The sequence below is a fragment of the Ceratosolen solmsi genome, unplaced genomic scaffold, assembly GCF_000503995.2.
Source record: "Ceratosolen solmsi marchali unplaced genomic scaffold, CerSol_1.0 scaffold10, whole genome shotgun sequence".
Lineage (NCBI taxonomy): Eukaryota > Metazoa > Arthropoda > Insecta > Hymenoptera > Agaonidae > Ceratosolen > Ceratosolen solmsi.
The window spans coordinates 2,437,297-2,455,974 of NW_011948412.1; positions in this window are offsets into that span (position 1 = coordinate 2,437,297).

Genomic DNA, 18,678 nt, shown 5'->3' on the forward strand with positions numbered 1-18,678 from the left:
TTAAGTGTATTGAAGTATAAAATGTTAAAATATTAAATTAATATTAAATGTTATTTTCATGACACTTATTATCATTGAGTAATAAGATTTAATAGCAATTTTAATCTGTTGTGTAAAAATTTTATATATAATAGTTTTTTTATCTGAAAATAAAAAACATAATATGTGCTTGATTGAAGCAATTGAATATAAATATTAACAGATTATATCACGGTGATTTATGGATAATAAATTATTATTTAAAAAGAAATAAAGAATTTTTAATAGTTATAAATGTAAAATTAATACTCGATTATAAAAGCAAAAGGTATTATTAATTTAAGTGAAGAACATTGTATATCTGATGGAAGATACCTTATATTACAAAATACTAAAGTGCTTAAGACCATTGCCATACGCGCATACGTATATATATATACATATTAAATGATATTTTTGTAAAAGAAATCAATACGACAAACGTCTATAGTTGAACACAGTGAATGGAAAGTAATTTATCTATTCAATAATTTTGAAATGTACAATGATCGTAATTAACAATGGAGAACAATCATAAAATCGGAAACTCGAAAGTTTTTCCATTTATTTTTAATAAAATTTGTTCATTTTATTTATTTAGAATATCTCATTTTTACGAATTCTTATTCTTTTTTGAAAACAAATTCTTATTCTTTATGAAAACAAACACCGTAAGATCGAAGATACATACAAATAGTTAAAAAAAAACTCGTAAAGAAATCTTTTATAAAATCAGTTACTGTTTGTAAAAATTAAAAAATAACTTTTATATCAAATATTATTAATATTCATATTCAGAATTAAGAATATACGTTTAAATATACATTTAACTTATAAATTTCTTATAATTGATGCAAGTCATGACTGTTTATATAGTATTAAATGATTATTGGATATTATAATTTTATTAAAAATAAGATCAATTATGTAATACATAAAATTCAATTTATAATATTCATGAAAGAAATAATTTAATGTTTTATTTTGTCTCGTACTTTCTTTCTGTTACAGATTTTCTCCATCAATCTATTAACATATTTATTTATTTATCTATTTATATACCTCACTTCTCTCAAAGAACTTCAAATCACTTATCAACAATTGTTAATAGTTAAATTTTCATTTATTCAAATAAAATTTAGAAAATTCTAAATAACTCTATGTAATTCAATAAATTTTAATTCATTTACTAGTAAAATCATTCTCTACTTGATTTTAAAATGAATATTTTCAACTAAACTTTTTCTTAGCATTTTTAATTTTGTAGTATTTTAAGCGTTTATTTAAAAAATAATATATATGGACAAATTAATAAATTTACTTTAAATAAATGCAAAAATATCCATTTAATGTTCAAACATCGTTATTTTGTTATGCGATCCTGTGACTTTAATGTAATAATGATAACGTACATAAAAAATGAAAATGTCAAGTTCACGGTTTAGAGACCGACAGACGTGATAGATATAAAAACGAGAATTTTGAACGTCATACTTTGCGTTGTTCCTACAATAAGTCGAGCAAAAAGTAAAAAAACGCAGTAAGTACACGACAGATCATTAATTTACGTAAGGTGAAACGATCGAATACGATTATTTCTAATCGTTGTTCGATCAACATGCAAATAAAACATAATTTGATCTTTCTGTAATTTAACTCTGTAATGCGTCAATGACTCCAGATACAATACTATTTGTTGATTTCTTATTATAACTTGTAATAAATGTATCACAACGACAATTTAAGCTCGTTTTCATTGTTGTCATTCGAAAAAATACCTACATAGGCTTATATACATATTTGTTATTGTGCTTCCTGTGGTACTCATTCGATATAAGACGAATGAGTTATTGTTCGACTCCATAAAGCGATCTAACTAATCCAATTGATGTTTGGTACAATAAATATTTGAAAAGATATTGAATATTGTAAAAATATACAATTTTTAAACAAAATTATATAGAAGTAAATCTAACATGATTATTATATTTTCATTGATTATTATACTCTTTTATTATTTATTTGATTAAATTTAATTAATTTATAGTCTGTAATAGTTATCAATTATAATTAATAATACTTCAAATAGTATAGACATTTAATCTATTTTATAATCTATAGAAATTTGACGTAAAATAAAGAAAATTTCAAATTTCATTTTAAAGATTTATGTTTTATTGTTAAAATTGGTAGTTTATAAGATTTAATAGTTGCAGCATTGATAAAAGTCTTCTGACAATTGACAATCTATTATAAGTGAAACTAAATTTTATATTAATTTGATTTTTTTCTACAACAACGATATAAAATTTTAATATGATGTTAAAATTATTCGTATTTATTTGTAATATTTTTCATTAACTATTTGTAATGAATAATTTATTTTCTATATTACAAAATAAAAAACGATCTTTTGATAGAAAATTTCAGAGAATAATAACTTATGAGTACTACAGTTGAAAGAAAGAATAGTAAGCGTATGATTGATTATAGTAAAGAATAAAAGATACTATTATTTTTTAACATCTGTAGCAGTTCAATTTGTTGAGCGGATCCATTATGAAATATTTCACAAAGCTTTTAAGAATATCTTGTATTGTCATGATAATCAATGTAATGAATTAGTTTTTATTTCACTTATCGATTCTGCTTTATAAATATTTTAAAATACTTTATTTTTGCATAAAATTATTATCATATGTTATATGTTATTATATTTTTGTATTTTTATTTTTTGTAACACTATGTAAATAGTCTATAACTTTAAATATCAGGTAACTTGGAAATTACTATTAAATAAATGAAAATATTCTTTAATAGTGAACAAATATCAGTATGTTTCAGTTATAGAATAAAAAATCTCCTTTTTAATAATTTAAAAGAGAAATTTAATCACAATTTTAAATATATTTATTAAAATCAAAATAGTTTTTAATCATGGATATTAACTATCAACTTTAAAATAAAGGGAGAGGAATATTTAAGATAAAAATTTGTGAAAAATAGAAACTGCTTAGGGATTAAAAATAGTTCTTTTAGCGTACACAATGGCGATAAAAACTGACGTATTAAACATTGTTCTTTTTCATTCCACTAAACACAATACGTATTTTCTAATTTGTATTTTTTATCTGATGAAGTATTTATACAAAGCTTAGAAATCATTACTTTTGACCTATTTTTCAAGGAACATGAGACTTTTGGATTCCATACATACAAATACTATATTTATAGTAGATCCCTATAAAAGTCTCTTTGAGTAATCAGTTTTGTATTGAATAAGCTTCATAAGTCATTGTACTTATTCTATGAGAATTTAGATACTTATATGCGCAAAGTCGCGTGTATGAACCACTATAATAAGGATATACACGTATCCTCACGAGCAAATATAAATGTATATTTATAGTATTCACATTTTCTAATATAAGCATCAATGTGATCGATTTTAATCCAGGCTTGTGAAATATGTTATTCTTTATTTATTTTGTTGACATTTTTATCACTCTCTCTTTTATCTTTCTTTTTCTTTCCTTTTTTATGTGCAATAGACTTTTCGCACGAACGCCTTTGTATCAAATAAGCTCAATTTTTCTGATTCTTCGTAGAAATATAGTATTGCACAAAAGAATTATATAGGTAATGTCTAAATACGAATTTCAGTAAAATATGTAATAGATTTGAGGATGAAAAATTTATTAATGGATATATACTAGATTATATAATAATTAATTATTTTTGTAAACTAAAATAATTATGAGCTTAATAAAGTATTGATTTTTTAGTTTCATTTAATTCTTAGTGGGTATGTAGATATATATATAATAATAGTTATTAAGGAACTCAATAAATAAGAGAATTTTTGGATCATATATTTAAAAATTCTATTAATCATGTCTTCGATAACTTTAGCAATGAAATTGAAATTTATATATATATACATATGTATGTATATAGTATCACTGCTCTTGTGTATGTTGTTCTTGTTTTTAAGGCACTTCTTAATTGTATTGACAATAAAGTTTTCATATAAAAATAGTTTAAGGCCTATACATTGATCCATATTTTTATGTATAGAACTTATTAAAATTACATTCAAATTATTTTATATATCATAATATAGGCCATTGTCGGCCTTATATGAAAGAATGCGGTACTCAGATATACTTATTACCCTACACAGCCCTTATTACAGATATACTTAGATTACCCCGATAAACTTGATGAGTTGAGCGTTAGTAAAATACTTAGCTATATTGTTAATGATATTTGATAACATAGACAAAGCACCTTATGAAGGGATATTATGAAAGGAAAGCTCTATCAGACATAAAGATGAAAGTGAAGTAATTATAAAAAATTATATGAAATCTACAATAAATTCTCTTCATTTTGTGTGTTGCTATTCATCATTTTCATATATGCACAGTATTTCCTTTTTCATATAATTGATCACGCATTCTGTGACATCTGTGTTATTAGATTTTAAAAACCATGGGTCGTCATATATTATAATATATATGTTACAATTTTTTAGTATTTTAAGATTTTTTTATAATTAAGTTTTATTGTATTTTCATAAACCATTCATACAAGAACTTTGCTTTCATTGATAAATTCGTAAACAATATTTATATCTCAGATCCTTAAATGAGATCATACGAAAACAGGAAATAATTGTTGACCAGGAAATTAATGATGAAAATATATTTTTAAGAAAGAAATCTTGATTTTTCAATTTATCATCCTTTTTAAGTTTTTAGCATTTGAAAAATGAGTAAAAGTGATTAAATCGTATTGCAATAACTCTATTTTATATTAATTACAAAGTAAAAAAATAAAAAGATTCTATTTCTAAAATGGTGATTAATTTGTATAAATAACTCAATAAAACATGTACTTTATTGATTAATATTTGAAGTTTTTTAACTTTATCTTACTTGATTTTATTAAATTTATTTTTATTAATGAAATTTTCTTTACCATTGAATATTTAGGGTTAATCCTAAGAATTATTATTTATTCAATTAAAATTATTAATGAATAACATAAATATATCTTCATGTTAATTACAGAAATGTTAAATAATTTTTCATTTAATAGTTTTTGTTAAATAATTGTGAAAAATTGCTTATAAATTAACATTTTATTAGTATTTGTTTAATTATTATGAAAAATTAATACAACAAAATTTTTTATGCCAAAGAGTTTAATTACTATAATAATTTCATTTGGCTAAATAATTCAATCTTATTTTACCTTTAAATTCTATATTGTTCTTTGGAGAATTTTTTTACGTTAACTATGGTTAATGATTTATGTTATAAAAATTTTTATATTTTTTACTGTAGATGCTTATAAAGAGATAACGTGTTCTGTTGTGAAATAAGACCTTAAAAATATATTTGGAAGAATAATATATACAATATAATAAACTATTTAATAAAATTATAAGCCCCTATTATACATATATTTTCGTTCTTTAATGGTTAAATCAATAAGAATTTTTATGTAAATAGAATTGCTATTTTTCTTAAAAATTAATATTTACTTTAATTATTTTAAATTTTGATGTCTCAAATATAAAAATATTGCATTTATATTCTTAGTGCTTTCGCATATTTTCAATACAGAAATATTTTTGTATTTAAAGAGTTTTATGCATATTGTATCTAACCTACATGAATTATATTAATAATTTAAAAATTCAAAATTTTGAATATTAGTTTAATTAATTTCAAGAAATATTCCTCAAGTAATTAAAAACCAAATGGATGTTTACAGGTAATGACAGTAGTAATTTAAAGAGTGTTTCCGATGATTTTAAATATTTTTGTTTGATTTCTTTAAAACTTCATCAAATAATATTAAGATATTTTTTATCCCAATAAATAATAGTATTTAATATATAGAATTAGAAATTATGGTATAATATTTATTATTGTAGATATAATTGAAAAATATAATAACGATAAATAAAAATGTTAAAACATTTCGTTATCAATATATATTGATCCATCAAGTAACATAAAGAGTACAAGGATATCACGATATGTTTAATAATATATATATGTATATATAGATGAAGATGTCGTGATTAAAGAGGATGTCTTTCGATAAGTCCCACATATTTATTATTTGAAATGGAAGATATCCGTATTTCAATAAGAGATCGGAAAGTCTTTTTATCATCCGCAACCTTGAAGTTAGTTAAAAATATATATTAAATGATAAAAAAGATGTACTTGATTATAAGAGATAAGAAAGCAAAAAATGACAACATTTGAAGAACGTATATGAATCTTAGCAGTTGCTATATAATTGCAAAATGTTATATTATTATTTTTTTTTTTAAGAATCAAAAAACTAATAATATCATAGAAAGTTATCTAAATTTATATGTATGTATATATAATAAATATAATGAGCAATTAAATCATTAATAGTTTGAATTTGAGATCACTTATCCATGATAAAAATATGTCTCTATAAAGATAAAAAACTATGTGTATATTTGAAAATTCTAAAAGCGATATAGGAGTTCTGAAAATTATTATTTGAATAGAAATATATATTAGTGAGGATTTTATTTTAAAGATAGTTATAATAAATCCTACATTATTTTTTTTTTAAATAAAACTGCAAGATGTAATAAAAAATGTGATACTATTATTATTAAATTTTATTGCGTAAGATAATTTGTAGTAGTATGGAAAATATTCATCAATACTTTTTCCGTATGTTAAATCGCTATAAATATTATGTTTATAAATATGAAGATGACGGGAAAGAAAGAAGGGGAACAGACAGGCGGAGTAGTAGATGACTGTACTATTAAAATTAAAAAAAAATGATGAAAATATTTGTACAATTATTATATTACTTTAATGAACATAAACAAAAAATCATAAAATTATTGGTTGAAAAATTTAAGATAAAAGAAGACTTAAGTCTTAAATGTGTGTAAGAAGACTGGATTGTAAAAATGAAGATTGTATAGGAGAAGGAGTCAGTACGTGGAAGACTGAATTGTATTTTATAGAAAATAAATAGCAAAAAAAGCAAGAAGATAACGAAGAACAATGCAGAAGAGGATATAATTTAAGAAGTCTAAAGTCTCATTTTTTCGCTACATGAGTGATAGACAGAAATGAATAATGAGAGCTAAAAATATAGACTTTATACTTAAAAAACCACTGAATAAAAAAAGCAAATGAAGATACATAATGAATTTTCGATGAAAGTAATAAAAACAATTAGGCAACATTTCTTTTGCAATATAGTTATGTATGTATATATCTATAATAGATAAGTATTTATTAAAATTTATGAAGTTTAAGTATTCAAAAGCTTCATGACATAAAATTGTTTTTATGTACATATTATTAATATAAATATCTACAATTGAAAAAACGCAATTATATATTAGTATTATATATGCACAATTTCTCGTTTGTATTGTACATTTATGTTTATAAATTTTATAAATAATATATGTATATTTTTATAATTATTAAAAATACTATAATCCTACGCACTATAGTAGATAATCTATTGCATAGTAGTAATAAATAAAATATTTTTATTGCTTTATTTTCTATTTGAAAATTATATTTTAATATATGCATTAAATATTTATGAAATTGAATTTTTTACATTAAATATAATAATGTATTAGTGAACGAGTATAAATAAATAAATTCATGATTAAATTTTTAGTTTAATTGTTCTAGCATACAATAAAAACATTATTTAAATACATGATAAACCTTATGAAAAAATTAATACCAATAGTTCTTATGCCTATTTATGTATGTACATATATTTTTTTAGCATTATTAATAACAATTACTTTTATTTACAGTTAAATTAATAAATATAGCTTTAACTTAAATATTTACTTAATATTTAAAACTACTAAAGCTATAAAGATAAAAAGTTTAAAAAAGAAATTAAATTTCGTTTTAAAACCCGTTATCAGAAAAAGATTGAATAGTTGCTCTTTAATAGATCATTCACAAATCTTCTATTCAAACCGTCTTTCTATTTACAAATATCTGTGCACAAATATATTTTTATACAATATCGTACATTTGTGATTGCATATGAGTGCGTATGTAAATAACTTTATAAACTGAACGATTGAAGCCTAAAATATTAAAAAGCAACGAATGATAAACGAATGTTTTAAAATCTTAATCTATCGTTTACATTTTAAAATCTTAGATAATGAATAAAGAAGAACAGAAAATTAGATAGATAGATAGATAGATAGATAGATAGATAGATAGATAGATGGATAGATAGATAGATAGAGAGAGAGAGAGAGAGAGAATGAGAGAGTGAGAGAGTGAGTGAGTGAGAGAGTAGGAGAGTGAGAGAGTGAGAGAAAGAGAGCGGGAGAGCCTGTAGAGGGTGGCGAGGAGGTGGAGGAGGGTGGGAGTGACAAAATATAGATGGTCGAGAGAGAAATTGCATACGTGAGCTTATACTTACATATTCAGTGATCAGGCACCGACGGTACTCGCTAGAATCTAGGTTATGAGTGCTAGGCCAAGCTGCAGCGGAAAATCGAATCGGAAGGTTGAATAGGGAAGCACGCGAAAACGAATGAAAGAGGGAGAAGTGTGAGAAGAGGGAGTAAAGAGACTCTTCAGCTGAATGTAAGAATATTTTTGCATATATGTAGATATATGCATATGAACAAAAGCGAAGAACAAAAACGATGAAGTTATGTATAAAATTCTGCTTTGTCGTTGTTAGTACGTTTTATTACGTTTTGCCTCGTATTTTTCTCCGGAGAGAATTTTAAGTTTAGCGGAAATGAAAGTGTGAAATACAATAGATATAGAATTTTCTGTAATCGCTTATGATAAGTACACTAATTGCGAATAACATTTTGGCATTAACCAACAATAGTTTCGTACAATTTTGTTTATAAAAACAAATTTTTTTTAAGTAATAAATCAAAATGATTAATATTATTATATTTTTCATTGTAACAATACCTATATTACGTATCGGGATACGAAGTATAATATTATTTTTTTTTTTATAATATGTAAAAAAAACTTCTCTTCAAAATTTAGTTAATTAAATGCTAAAAAATAAGGCTATTATTGAAATATTTAAAGGATAGTAGAAATATAATAATATTAACTTATGTTGGTCTTTATTTATCTTCAATACCTTGTCGATTTATTTTTATAAGCTAGTACATAATTCAAAAAGACTTATTAAAGATTCAATTGAATAATTATTCATTACTTTAAAGAAAAAGTTACTAATTTAAAAGCATTTTAATTACTCATATTTTTATATTAGTAATTGTCTATACTTATACTTGAATTATTTATTAAAAATTATCAATAATTGATAAATAATTAGGTACCTACGTTTTATGGATATATGTAAAGTAATTCACGAACATTGTAACAAATAGATTTTGATGAAATATTAGAAATATCAAGACATTTAATATAATATATTGGATATTTTACTAATTTTCAAGTCAATTATCATTGTAGGATTGAATAAAAAAAGTAGTCCTCATGTATCTGCATGAAGGGTGTATATATGTGTGTTGCTGTCTGTGGCTGTTTGTGTTTAAGAGAAACGACGGCATTAATTTCTTTCACCTATATTTTGTCCCAATCCCACTTCTAAAATAAAATTGAATATAATCGAATGACGTGTTGGGCTTGGAAGACAGTAAATTAGGTTCAATTATTGATTGACGAGTAAAACTTTGCTTGTGATACGTGATGCAAGACATATCTTTTTTGTGATTTCTTAAGATCATCTGCAGTTTCAAAAACATTTCTCTGCTCGAGATATTGTACCGCCACGTAAGACGAGTCACGATTCTAAAGTAAAATTTTAGAGAATTGTTAATGAAAATTAAATCATTTTCTACAATATATTCTTTAAAAATTAAGCATGATAAATAGAAATGCGAAGACTATATGAGATCATTTATATTGTATTTTTGTTATATTAAATAGATATTCACTACTAGATCTGAGTTCATTTATTTTGTTAGTACCTATTTTTAAATTTTATAAAAATTTATTTATACTAATAAAAAGTATATATATTTATATACATTTTTATTTATATGTATATATTGAAATGAACAAACATTTAAACATAAATGATCTAATTATGCCTCTTTTTATATAAAAATTGTTAAACATTCGATTAAAAAACAGTTTTAAATATTACATATTTTTGTTTGTATTTATAGTCCACCCATTTTCATAAGATGAATAAAAAAAGTAATGTTTAAGATATATTAACTGCATTCGTTTTCGAAAATTGTTTTATTATTATTACAAAAATTAATTTTACGTACTTTTTTTTAATATTTCAAAATGTGTTTTAACTTTACAATATTTTTATCATCAAATGTTTAATTTTATTCAAATTGAAAACCGAAAATGATTTATCTGCCTTTTAAGTAATGCAATAATTTATGGATGATTTTATCAATTTCCGAAACATATGCAATACAGTTCTGAAACACTTAAAATATATAGTTAAATATACTATCAATTCTCGTATAAATAAACTAGAGTGTTTATATTTAATTAGTGTATGGTGATATATATATATATATATATATATATATATCATAAAAGTTTGAAAATTTATATTATTATATAAAATTAACATCTTACTCAATCAAAAGCCGAAAAATTTAAATTATATAATTGAAAACTTCTGTTTGAAGTTAGTAAGTAATATATGTTCATAACTGTTATTTTTCTTAATAGTTGTTATCAATGTTAAATTATGTTTGAAGTGTTGTCATAACAAATGCAGTATTACATAAAGAAACCACTATTTTTACATTATAAAATATCAAGAACATCTTTGTAACAAATTCGTTAATAAATTCATTAATAAGCTCATTACGTTTTAAAATAGTCAACTATTCGATATATTTTTTTAAGTACATTATATATTACACATAAATATATATTATAAGAATTATATTAGAAATTACATAAAATTCATATTTACTATTTATTTGATTCCATAATTTCAATAAAACTGAGTTATGATAGAAAAATAGAGAATTTGAATTTGAATATTAATTCTTAATTTCAATAAAACTAAGTTATGATAGAAAAATAGAGAATTTGAATTTGAATATTAATTCATGAACTTCAAATTTTTTAAAATCTAAATATATTTTTTATGAATATTTGAATAGTAATATTTTTTTCATTTTCATTAAATTAAATTATTTCTTTAAAAGCAAGGTATATAGTATTATAAAATACTTATAATATTCTAGAAATTTAAAAAGTCTTTTAAAAAATTATTTTCCTTCTTTTATAAGGATAATATAGACAAATATTTTATTGTAATTTAAATATTTACTTACTTTAAGCACTATTGCGATTTTGATTGATTATTATTTTTATTATATTATTATTAATATATTATTAATATTAATATTTGATTATGATTCATAATTAAATGAAAATATTTTGAAAATACATTTCATATAATAAAAATTGTTATATGAAGTTAAGTTATTTTAAGAAAAAAAAAAAACTATAAAATTTATAATTAAGAATTTGAATTGTAAGAATAATAATAAGAAAATTAATTATAATGATAGAAGAAACAAATATGAAGTCATACAAAAATATATTACCGTATAGTTTATACAATTATAGAATTATAAATAAAATTTAAGTACAGAATTATAATTTATTATATAAAATACATTAATTATATAAATTAAATCATCTAACCATGTGTCAAAAATTGATCTAGTGTAATATGACGATAGTAGAAGAAAACCATAATAAAAACTTTAGTACTTTATTTAACTCATACTTTTCGTGGTCTTGAAGCACATAAAACTCATTTCAATACCGTAATAGCATACTCATACGTAACATGAAGTTATAATGTACGAGAAACAATAAACTACATTTCTATTCACTTATAATTCTGTGTGTTATATTTTATAGTCATTTGTATAATAAAGAACAAGGTTTAATTAAATATTGTAACGATTTTTCATTGGAAATATTTTTCCATTATATAAATTCTTTTCATATTTATATTCTTTAGAAAATAATTTATTATATATGTCAATTACAATTGTTAAACATTTAATAAAAATTATCATAAAGTTAATCTTTTATTCATTTAATATGTTATAATATAATTTTTAATAAACAAGTATCCAATCTGTATACAACTGTTACAAATCTGCTAATCTACGTTAATCGATGGTTAAAAAAATTCTGTAAAGTGACTTACAAGTTGAATAAAAACACTATTTTAAATGTACAATTTTTTTTAATTTAATTGAATGTTTTATTTTTATAGTTTCGATTATAATTAGAAGATGTTAAAGTTGATTACTGATCAGATAGTTTATTTACTTAAAAATAAGAAATTTTGGTACTTTTCTGAAATATTTAAACACAAAACACACAATTTCGATTTTGTAAGATGGAAAGTTATTGTATTACTTGTTAGTCTCTCTCGTTTTTTTTTATGTGGACATGCTGTTCCAGCACGCGCAAAATACATACTTTAGGTGATTGATTCCTTTTGCTTGAATATATCTATCTACTTGTAAGCATTATATATATATATATATATATATATATATTAATTAAAATCAATTCAATATTTAATTAAAGTTAATTATAATTACGTTCAACATATTATGTAAAATAAATTAAATTTATAAAATTTACGTATTATGGCACTCGATATCATTGATAACTAAATTGATATTTACTTAAATATGCAATAAATCTAGTTTCAATATTATATTTACTCAAGTAATTTAATTAGTTTGAAATTGAATATTTTTTCTTGAATATAATAAAAATTTTCAGCGTTATCTATAAAAAATGTAGCTGCTATAATAAGCTGATAATTATGAATTTATTAAAATGTAAAGGAATTTATAACATGGTCACATTAAAAATTAATTTATGACTTAATTATGTTAAATCTATAATAGTGTATTTAGTTCATGCTTTAAAGCTACAATTAATTAAATTGCAGATATATATTTAGTATCATCCTTATTTACTATAGCATATTCGTATACCGAAGATTTATATATACAAATATATATATAATGGTAATGAATATATGTGGCAGATACTATTATTATTCAACCATGAATGATAGCTATGACATAAGATTGATACTGACTTTTACAATTATTTTTATAATAAAAAGAAACTGCCATGTATTAATTATAATATTTACAATTAGTAATTAAAATACTTTAATATATAACATAATAATATAATATATTAAATGTATATATAATAATATATAAAATTTATATAATAAATATAATAAATAATATAATAAATATAAGAAAATTCAATAATTATATTTAAAAAATGAAAATTTAACGTGTATATATAGATATAAATTAATTTTCGGTTATTGTTTTTATTGCTCCTAAAATATACTTGGTCATATACAATATATAGGAGATGCGTATAAGGGGTTCGATGGAATTTAAGAACTATAATAGGGGTTAATATGGAAAAGGTTGTCAATTAAATGTAAATATAAATTGCAGGGAATACTGAACGGTATCAACAGTATAGAAGTTTGATTTATGTAGTCACGCTCCTATAAATCATATCATAGAATACGAAAGAATAAAAAGTGAAAGGTAATGAAAGATAAAATGAGACATATCGTGAAGCAGTAAAACAAAACAAATAGAAAAGGTAAAATCCTGAATAAGGGACGTTGATTCTAATATTTTTAACGATTTATCGAGAAAATAGCTTTTATATTATCGTTAAAATGAAACAGCCTTTAAAATTACTATTACAATTATACTAACGATCGTATACAAACAATTTTAAAACTTGTTTATAGCAATTAGAGTGAGTTTAGTAACTTTATGAAAAGACACTCATAAAATTTCAAGTATTTTAATATAATTAAAAGAATTACAAATATTTTATTTATTTGTTAATATTATTTGATATTAAGTATAAATTTAGTAATTTTGGTAATAATTGTTTGTATAAAAACTTCATGTATTTAGCAATGAACACACTAAAATAATATAATTTAATTGTGTCAGTAAGATTTGAATTTTAGATACAATATCATATTATATTTTTTATATTTAATAAATGCTAATTGTTCAAGTTGATTGGCTTAAGTCAGATAAGTTTTCAATATCGGTATATTCAGATATTTCAATGAGCACAAAATTATTTCTAATTTTAATTTCTTTTATAATATCATAAAATATAAATTTTTGGCAAAAGAAAAATTAAAAAATATTTAACTCAATTATGTTACTTTAAATTTTTATCAATTTTTCATTTTCTGTCATAGTTATTTTTTAGATTTATGTGTTTATTTAGAATGATGTATTATTAGTGTTCTAAACTAATTAAACATTATTAAATGGTTAAATTATATGTTAGGTATACTTTCATGTAGACTTATTAATTGTTATTATTATAAATAACGTTTAACAAATATTTAAATAGTATATTATACAATATGTTTTCTAGCACTTAAAATAGAAAAGAAATTTATACGTTATAGAGTTTTTCTTGTAAATTAGCCTTTAAACTTTGTTTTTATCTACCAATATTTAGAATATAATATTAAAATTTAATGTTTATTAAAGCATTAATATATTTTATTTTTTATTTTATTATTATTATAATTAATAAAAAATAAAATTAATAAAATATATTTTACAGGTTATCATTGATACAGTTTAAAATGATAAAAATCATAAAAACATTTGTTATATTATTTCGAAAAGTATTTAAACAAATTTATATCTGTTTAGATTATTGACAGACTATGACAACTCTGTTCATTTCTATTATTTATAATAGTAATCAATCCACATTTCATGTTTTCAGCCAAGATAATTTTTTAAATATTCTCTATGTATAATTTCTAGTTTAATATTGCAAATAATAGGATTTCTATTCTTCATATTATATAAAGTAGGTAGTCTGTCAATTCACTTTCGCTTTCTTGTATTTTATAAAGCTAATTTATGACATTCACTGGAACATACATAATCTTGCAGAAATAAAATAAAATTTATTTTTGGGTAAATAATATATATATAAAGAAATTTTATGTAAAGTCTTTATTCTACATTTTTTGTTTAAAACTATAAATATGTATTGATTAGTTTTTCATTCATTTGTTTATTTATTGTTACGGAAAAGGCATATTCACATATTTGTTTTGTATATATATCTTGTACTTAAGAAATTTTGTGATAGGCACATATATAAATGTCTATTTTTTAAATTTATTGTTGCATGCTATAGCTCTTTTTAATCGTTTTAGATAAAGTTATCAACAATAGTACGTTGAAAATTTAAACGAACAAGTTTAATTTATTAATATTTTATATGATAAATATTTATTTTCATATGATTAATATTGCTAATAACAACTATTTATAAGTTTTTAAAATACTGTAATTAATTATTTATTTAATTGCTGTTAACTTAAAAAATTTGAATTTATAAATTACCAAAATCAAATATATTATTTAAATTACGAAGCTTTATAAGCTTTATATTAACAGATAAAATCAAATTTATAAAATGTTTATGGTAAAATGATTAACAAAAATTGTATACACATATTTAAAAAAAAAAAAACGTAATTATAACCTAAACAAACGCCATAAAGTGTTTGAAAGAAATATTTTATGTTTTATAACTGATTATTATCATAAAAATATGTATATTTTCAAAAATATAAATATTTTGAATTGAAAAAGACTGTTAGAAAAAAGATGTAATATAATAAAATTAAAAAATTTATGTAATTTAATTCCACAAATATGATGTAGTACAATGTTGTCATAATATTTACCTAGTATTTTATCTAGTTTTAAAAAATTGTTAACAAATTTATGTTTAAATAATAACAAACTTAGATTTTCGGATATTTAATAATATTTCATGCTTTTATAATAAAGAATTATTTGTTTTATAATCATGAAATCAGAAAGTAACTAGAGGAGATTTATGATAATAAGGCAAGCAAATAAAACAGATAAATATATATTTATTATTTAATTAAGAAAAAATTAAAAAAAATAAATAAAATTATATATAAAGAAAAAGGTAGATAATAATAATCAAATCGTAATCGATAAGAAGGGAAACAATCACAGTAAGCAAAAACTAGAAGTTTTAGTGACTATAATTAATAACACATTAATTATAATACACATTTCTAGTAAAGTAATAATATACAGTGTAATATACAGTAAAGATAAAGATTAAAATTTTGAAATTAATGTGTTGAATAAAAAATATTTCAAGAAGATAAAAAATCAAAACATCATAATTTATATTATTTCGATTATTTGTACATGATTAATATATACAATATATAAATATTAAAAAGTATTATATAAAAAAATAATATATAATTATTTAAAATTTTTTCTGTTATGTATTGTAATATATAAATAAAATATAAAGAATATATTTTCTAAATTTAATTAAATTGACTAAGTCCAACCATTTAAATGATTAAAAAATGTTAATCCATTTAAATAAAATAAAATAATTATATTTGAACAATAATGATAATGTCTTAAATCTAGTTAATTAGTAATAATGTAATAGTTAAATGTCAAGCTATTTCATTCAATATATGTATGGGAAATTAAATTTAGTATTTCGAAAATTAATCATAATATAATATAATTATTCAAAATAGTTTATACAATACGTAATATACCAAATTTGAAAAATAATTTTATGAATATTAGTTAATCACTTTATAGAATGTGCTGCTATAACAATTATCGTTATCTACCGCAATTAATCGACCGCAATTTAATTATCGTTCAGAAACTTTTTATACTCTTCTAATTCATGATCTTGAGCTGATAGTAAATATTAATTTATTAATTTAGTAAATATTATTAGTAAATATAACAGTATATAATATCAACGAATTTAGACTTTTAATGTAGTATGGGTACATTTGATGCACTTCTGTAAATGAAATTACATAATTTATTATATTAAGTTATTGTATTCTATGAATTAAATAATGTAAATAGTAAAATGTAAACATTATTTAAATTATTTATTATAATATTATATTTATATAATGTATGCTATTATATTATTATCAAATATTTTCTTAAATTTGAAAAAACTATATATACTACCATTAAGAATATAGAATCATGTACTAAATAGCAATAAGAAAATATTATTATAAGACAATATATTTATGTATAGACTTACATCGTATAAACGAACATATATTATAAACTATGATATTTTTTAATCTAAGTCTATACTCAATTATCATTTAATTTATTAAAATATAAAAAGCAATTTTAACCATCTCTTTAATAGTATCGATAAACTAAAATGATCTTTGTTAATTTTTCAGGGCTATGCTTAAATAGGTAAAACAACAAATTAAAATAAAAAGAAAATGAAAAATAAAAGAAACTTACTGTTCATTGAATTGCCAATTGTCTTTAACTAAATAAATACAAAAATCGTAAAAAAAAAATTCTTTTTTTTTATTATTACTTTTTATGTATCGAACTCAATAAACCCCAAGCATATTTAATTATTCTTTTTTATTTGGGTACACACATTTTAATATAATATTGTTATCACTATAGGCAATATTTTATCATTGTAGAAGTTATTTTTTATTTTGTTCTACAAGAAATTAAATAAAATGAGGTCAATAAATAATAGAAAGTTCAAGAAGAGTTTGTTCTTTATGTTAATTAAATTTCACGCGGAGTAATATCAATACCTTAAACAGATATTTAAGTAAATATTTTTGGTAAAAAAATTCACTGGTATAGTATAAAACAGTGAAGGAAGGGAGAGAGAGAGAGAGAGGGAGAGAGATGTTTGTTAAAAACAGAAATATTTAAGAGACATTTAAACAAAAGATATTAATATAAAAATTGAAAATTATATTATGAATTACATTTAAATTATGAAATCTCCTAGTGCTACACTACATTTCAATCAACATATTGTTTCTTGAAAACTAAAAAGAACATTTACAGTGTGTTGATAAGAATTATTATATTAGAATAATAATGTGTTATATTATTGTACTTGAAATCAGCAGTAAGTTGTGCTAATTTTTTTTAAAAATATTATAATATTTAGTTAAATGAAAAATATTATTTCAAATTGATACCTTTTAAAATATAGATCGTAAGACGAAATGCGTAATATATAGACAATTTTTTAATCCTATTTTACAATAATTGTTTTGTAAATGTAGAATAGATAGTAGTGATCTATAAATACAAAGAAATAATGAAATTTATATTTATTATGAGTAAATAATGAATCTTTTTAATTAGGAATATATTTATAATTCGATAAATATTACTTTGTATGTATCAGGCACATAGTTTTATTGGAAATTATACACCAGAAAGTATTATGCTAATACGCAATAGAAAAATGTTGAACAAATAAACGAAGATGAAGTAGTTATTATTTAAACTATATATATATCACAATAATTTAAAAAGCTATCGATTATAAATATTTAAAATAATGAAGAAAGTGTCAGATTATAGTATTTTATTGCATTCGTATATAAATACCAGATTGTATAAAGTGATAAAGAATTCCA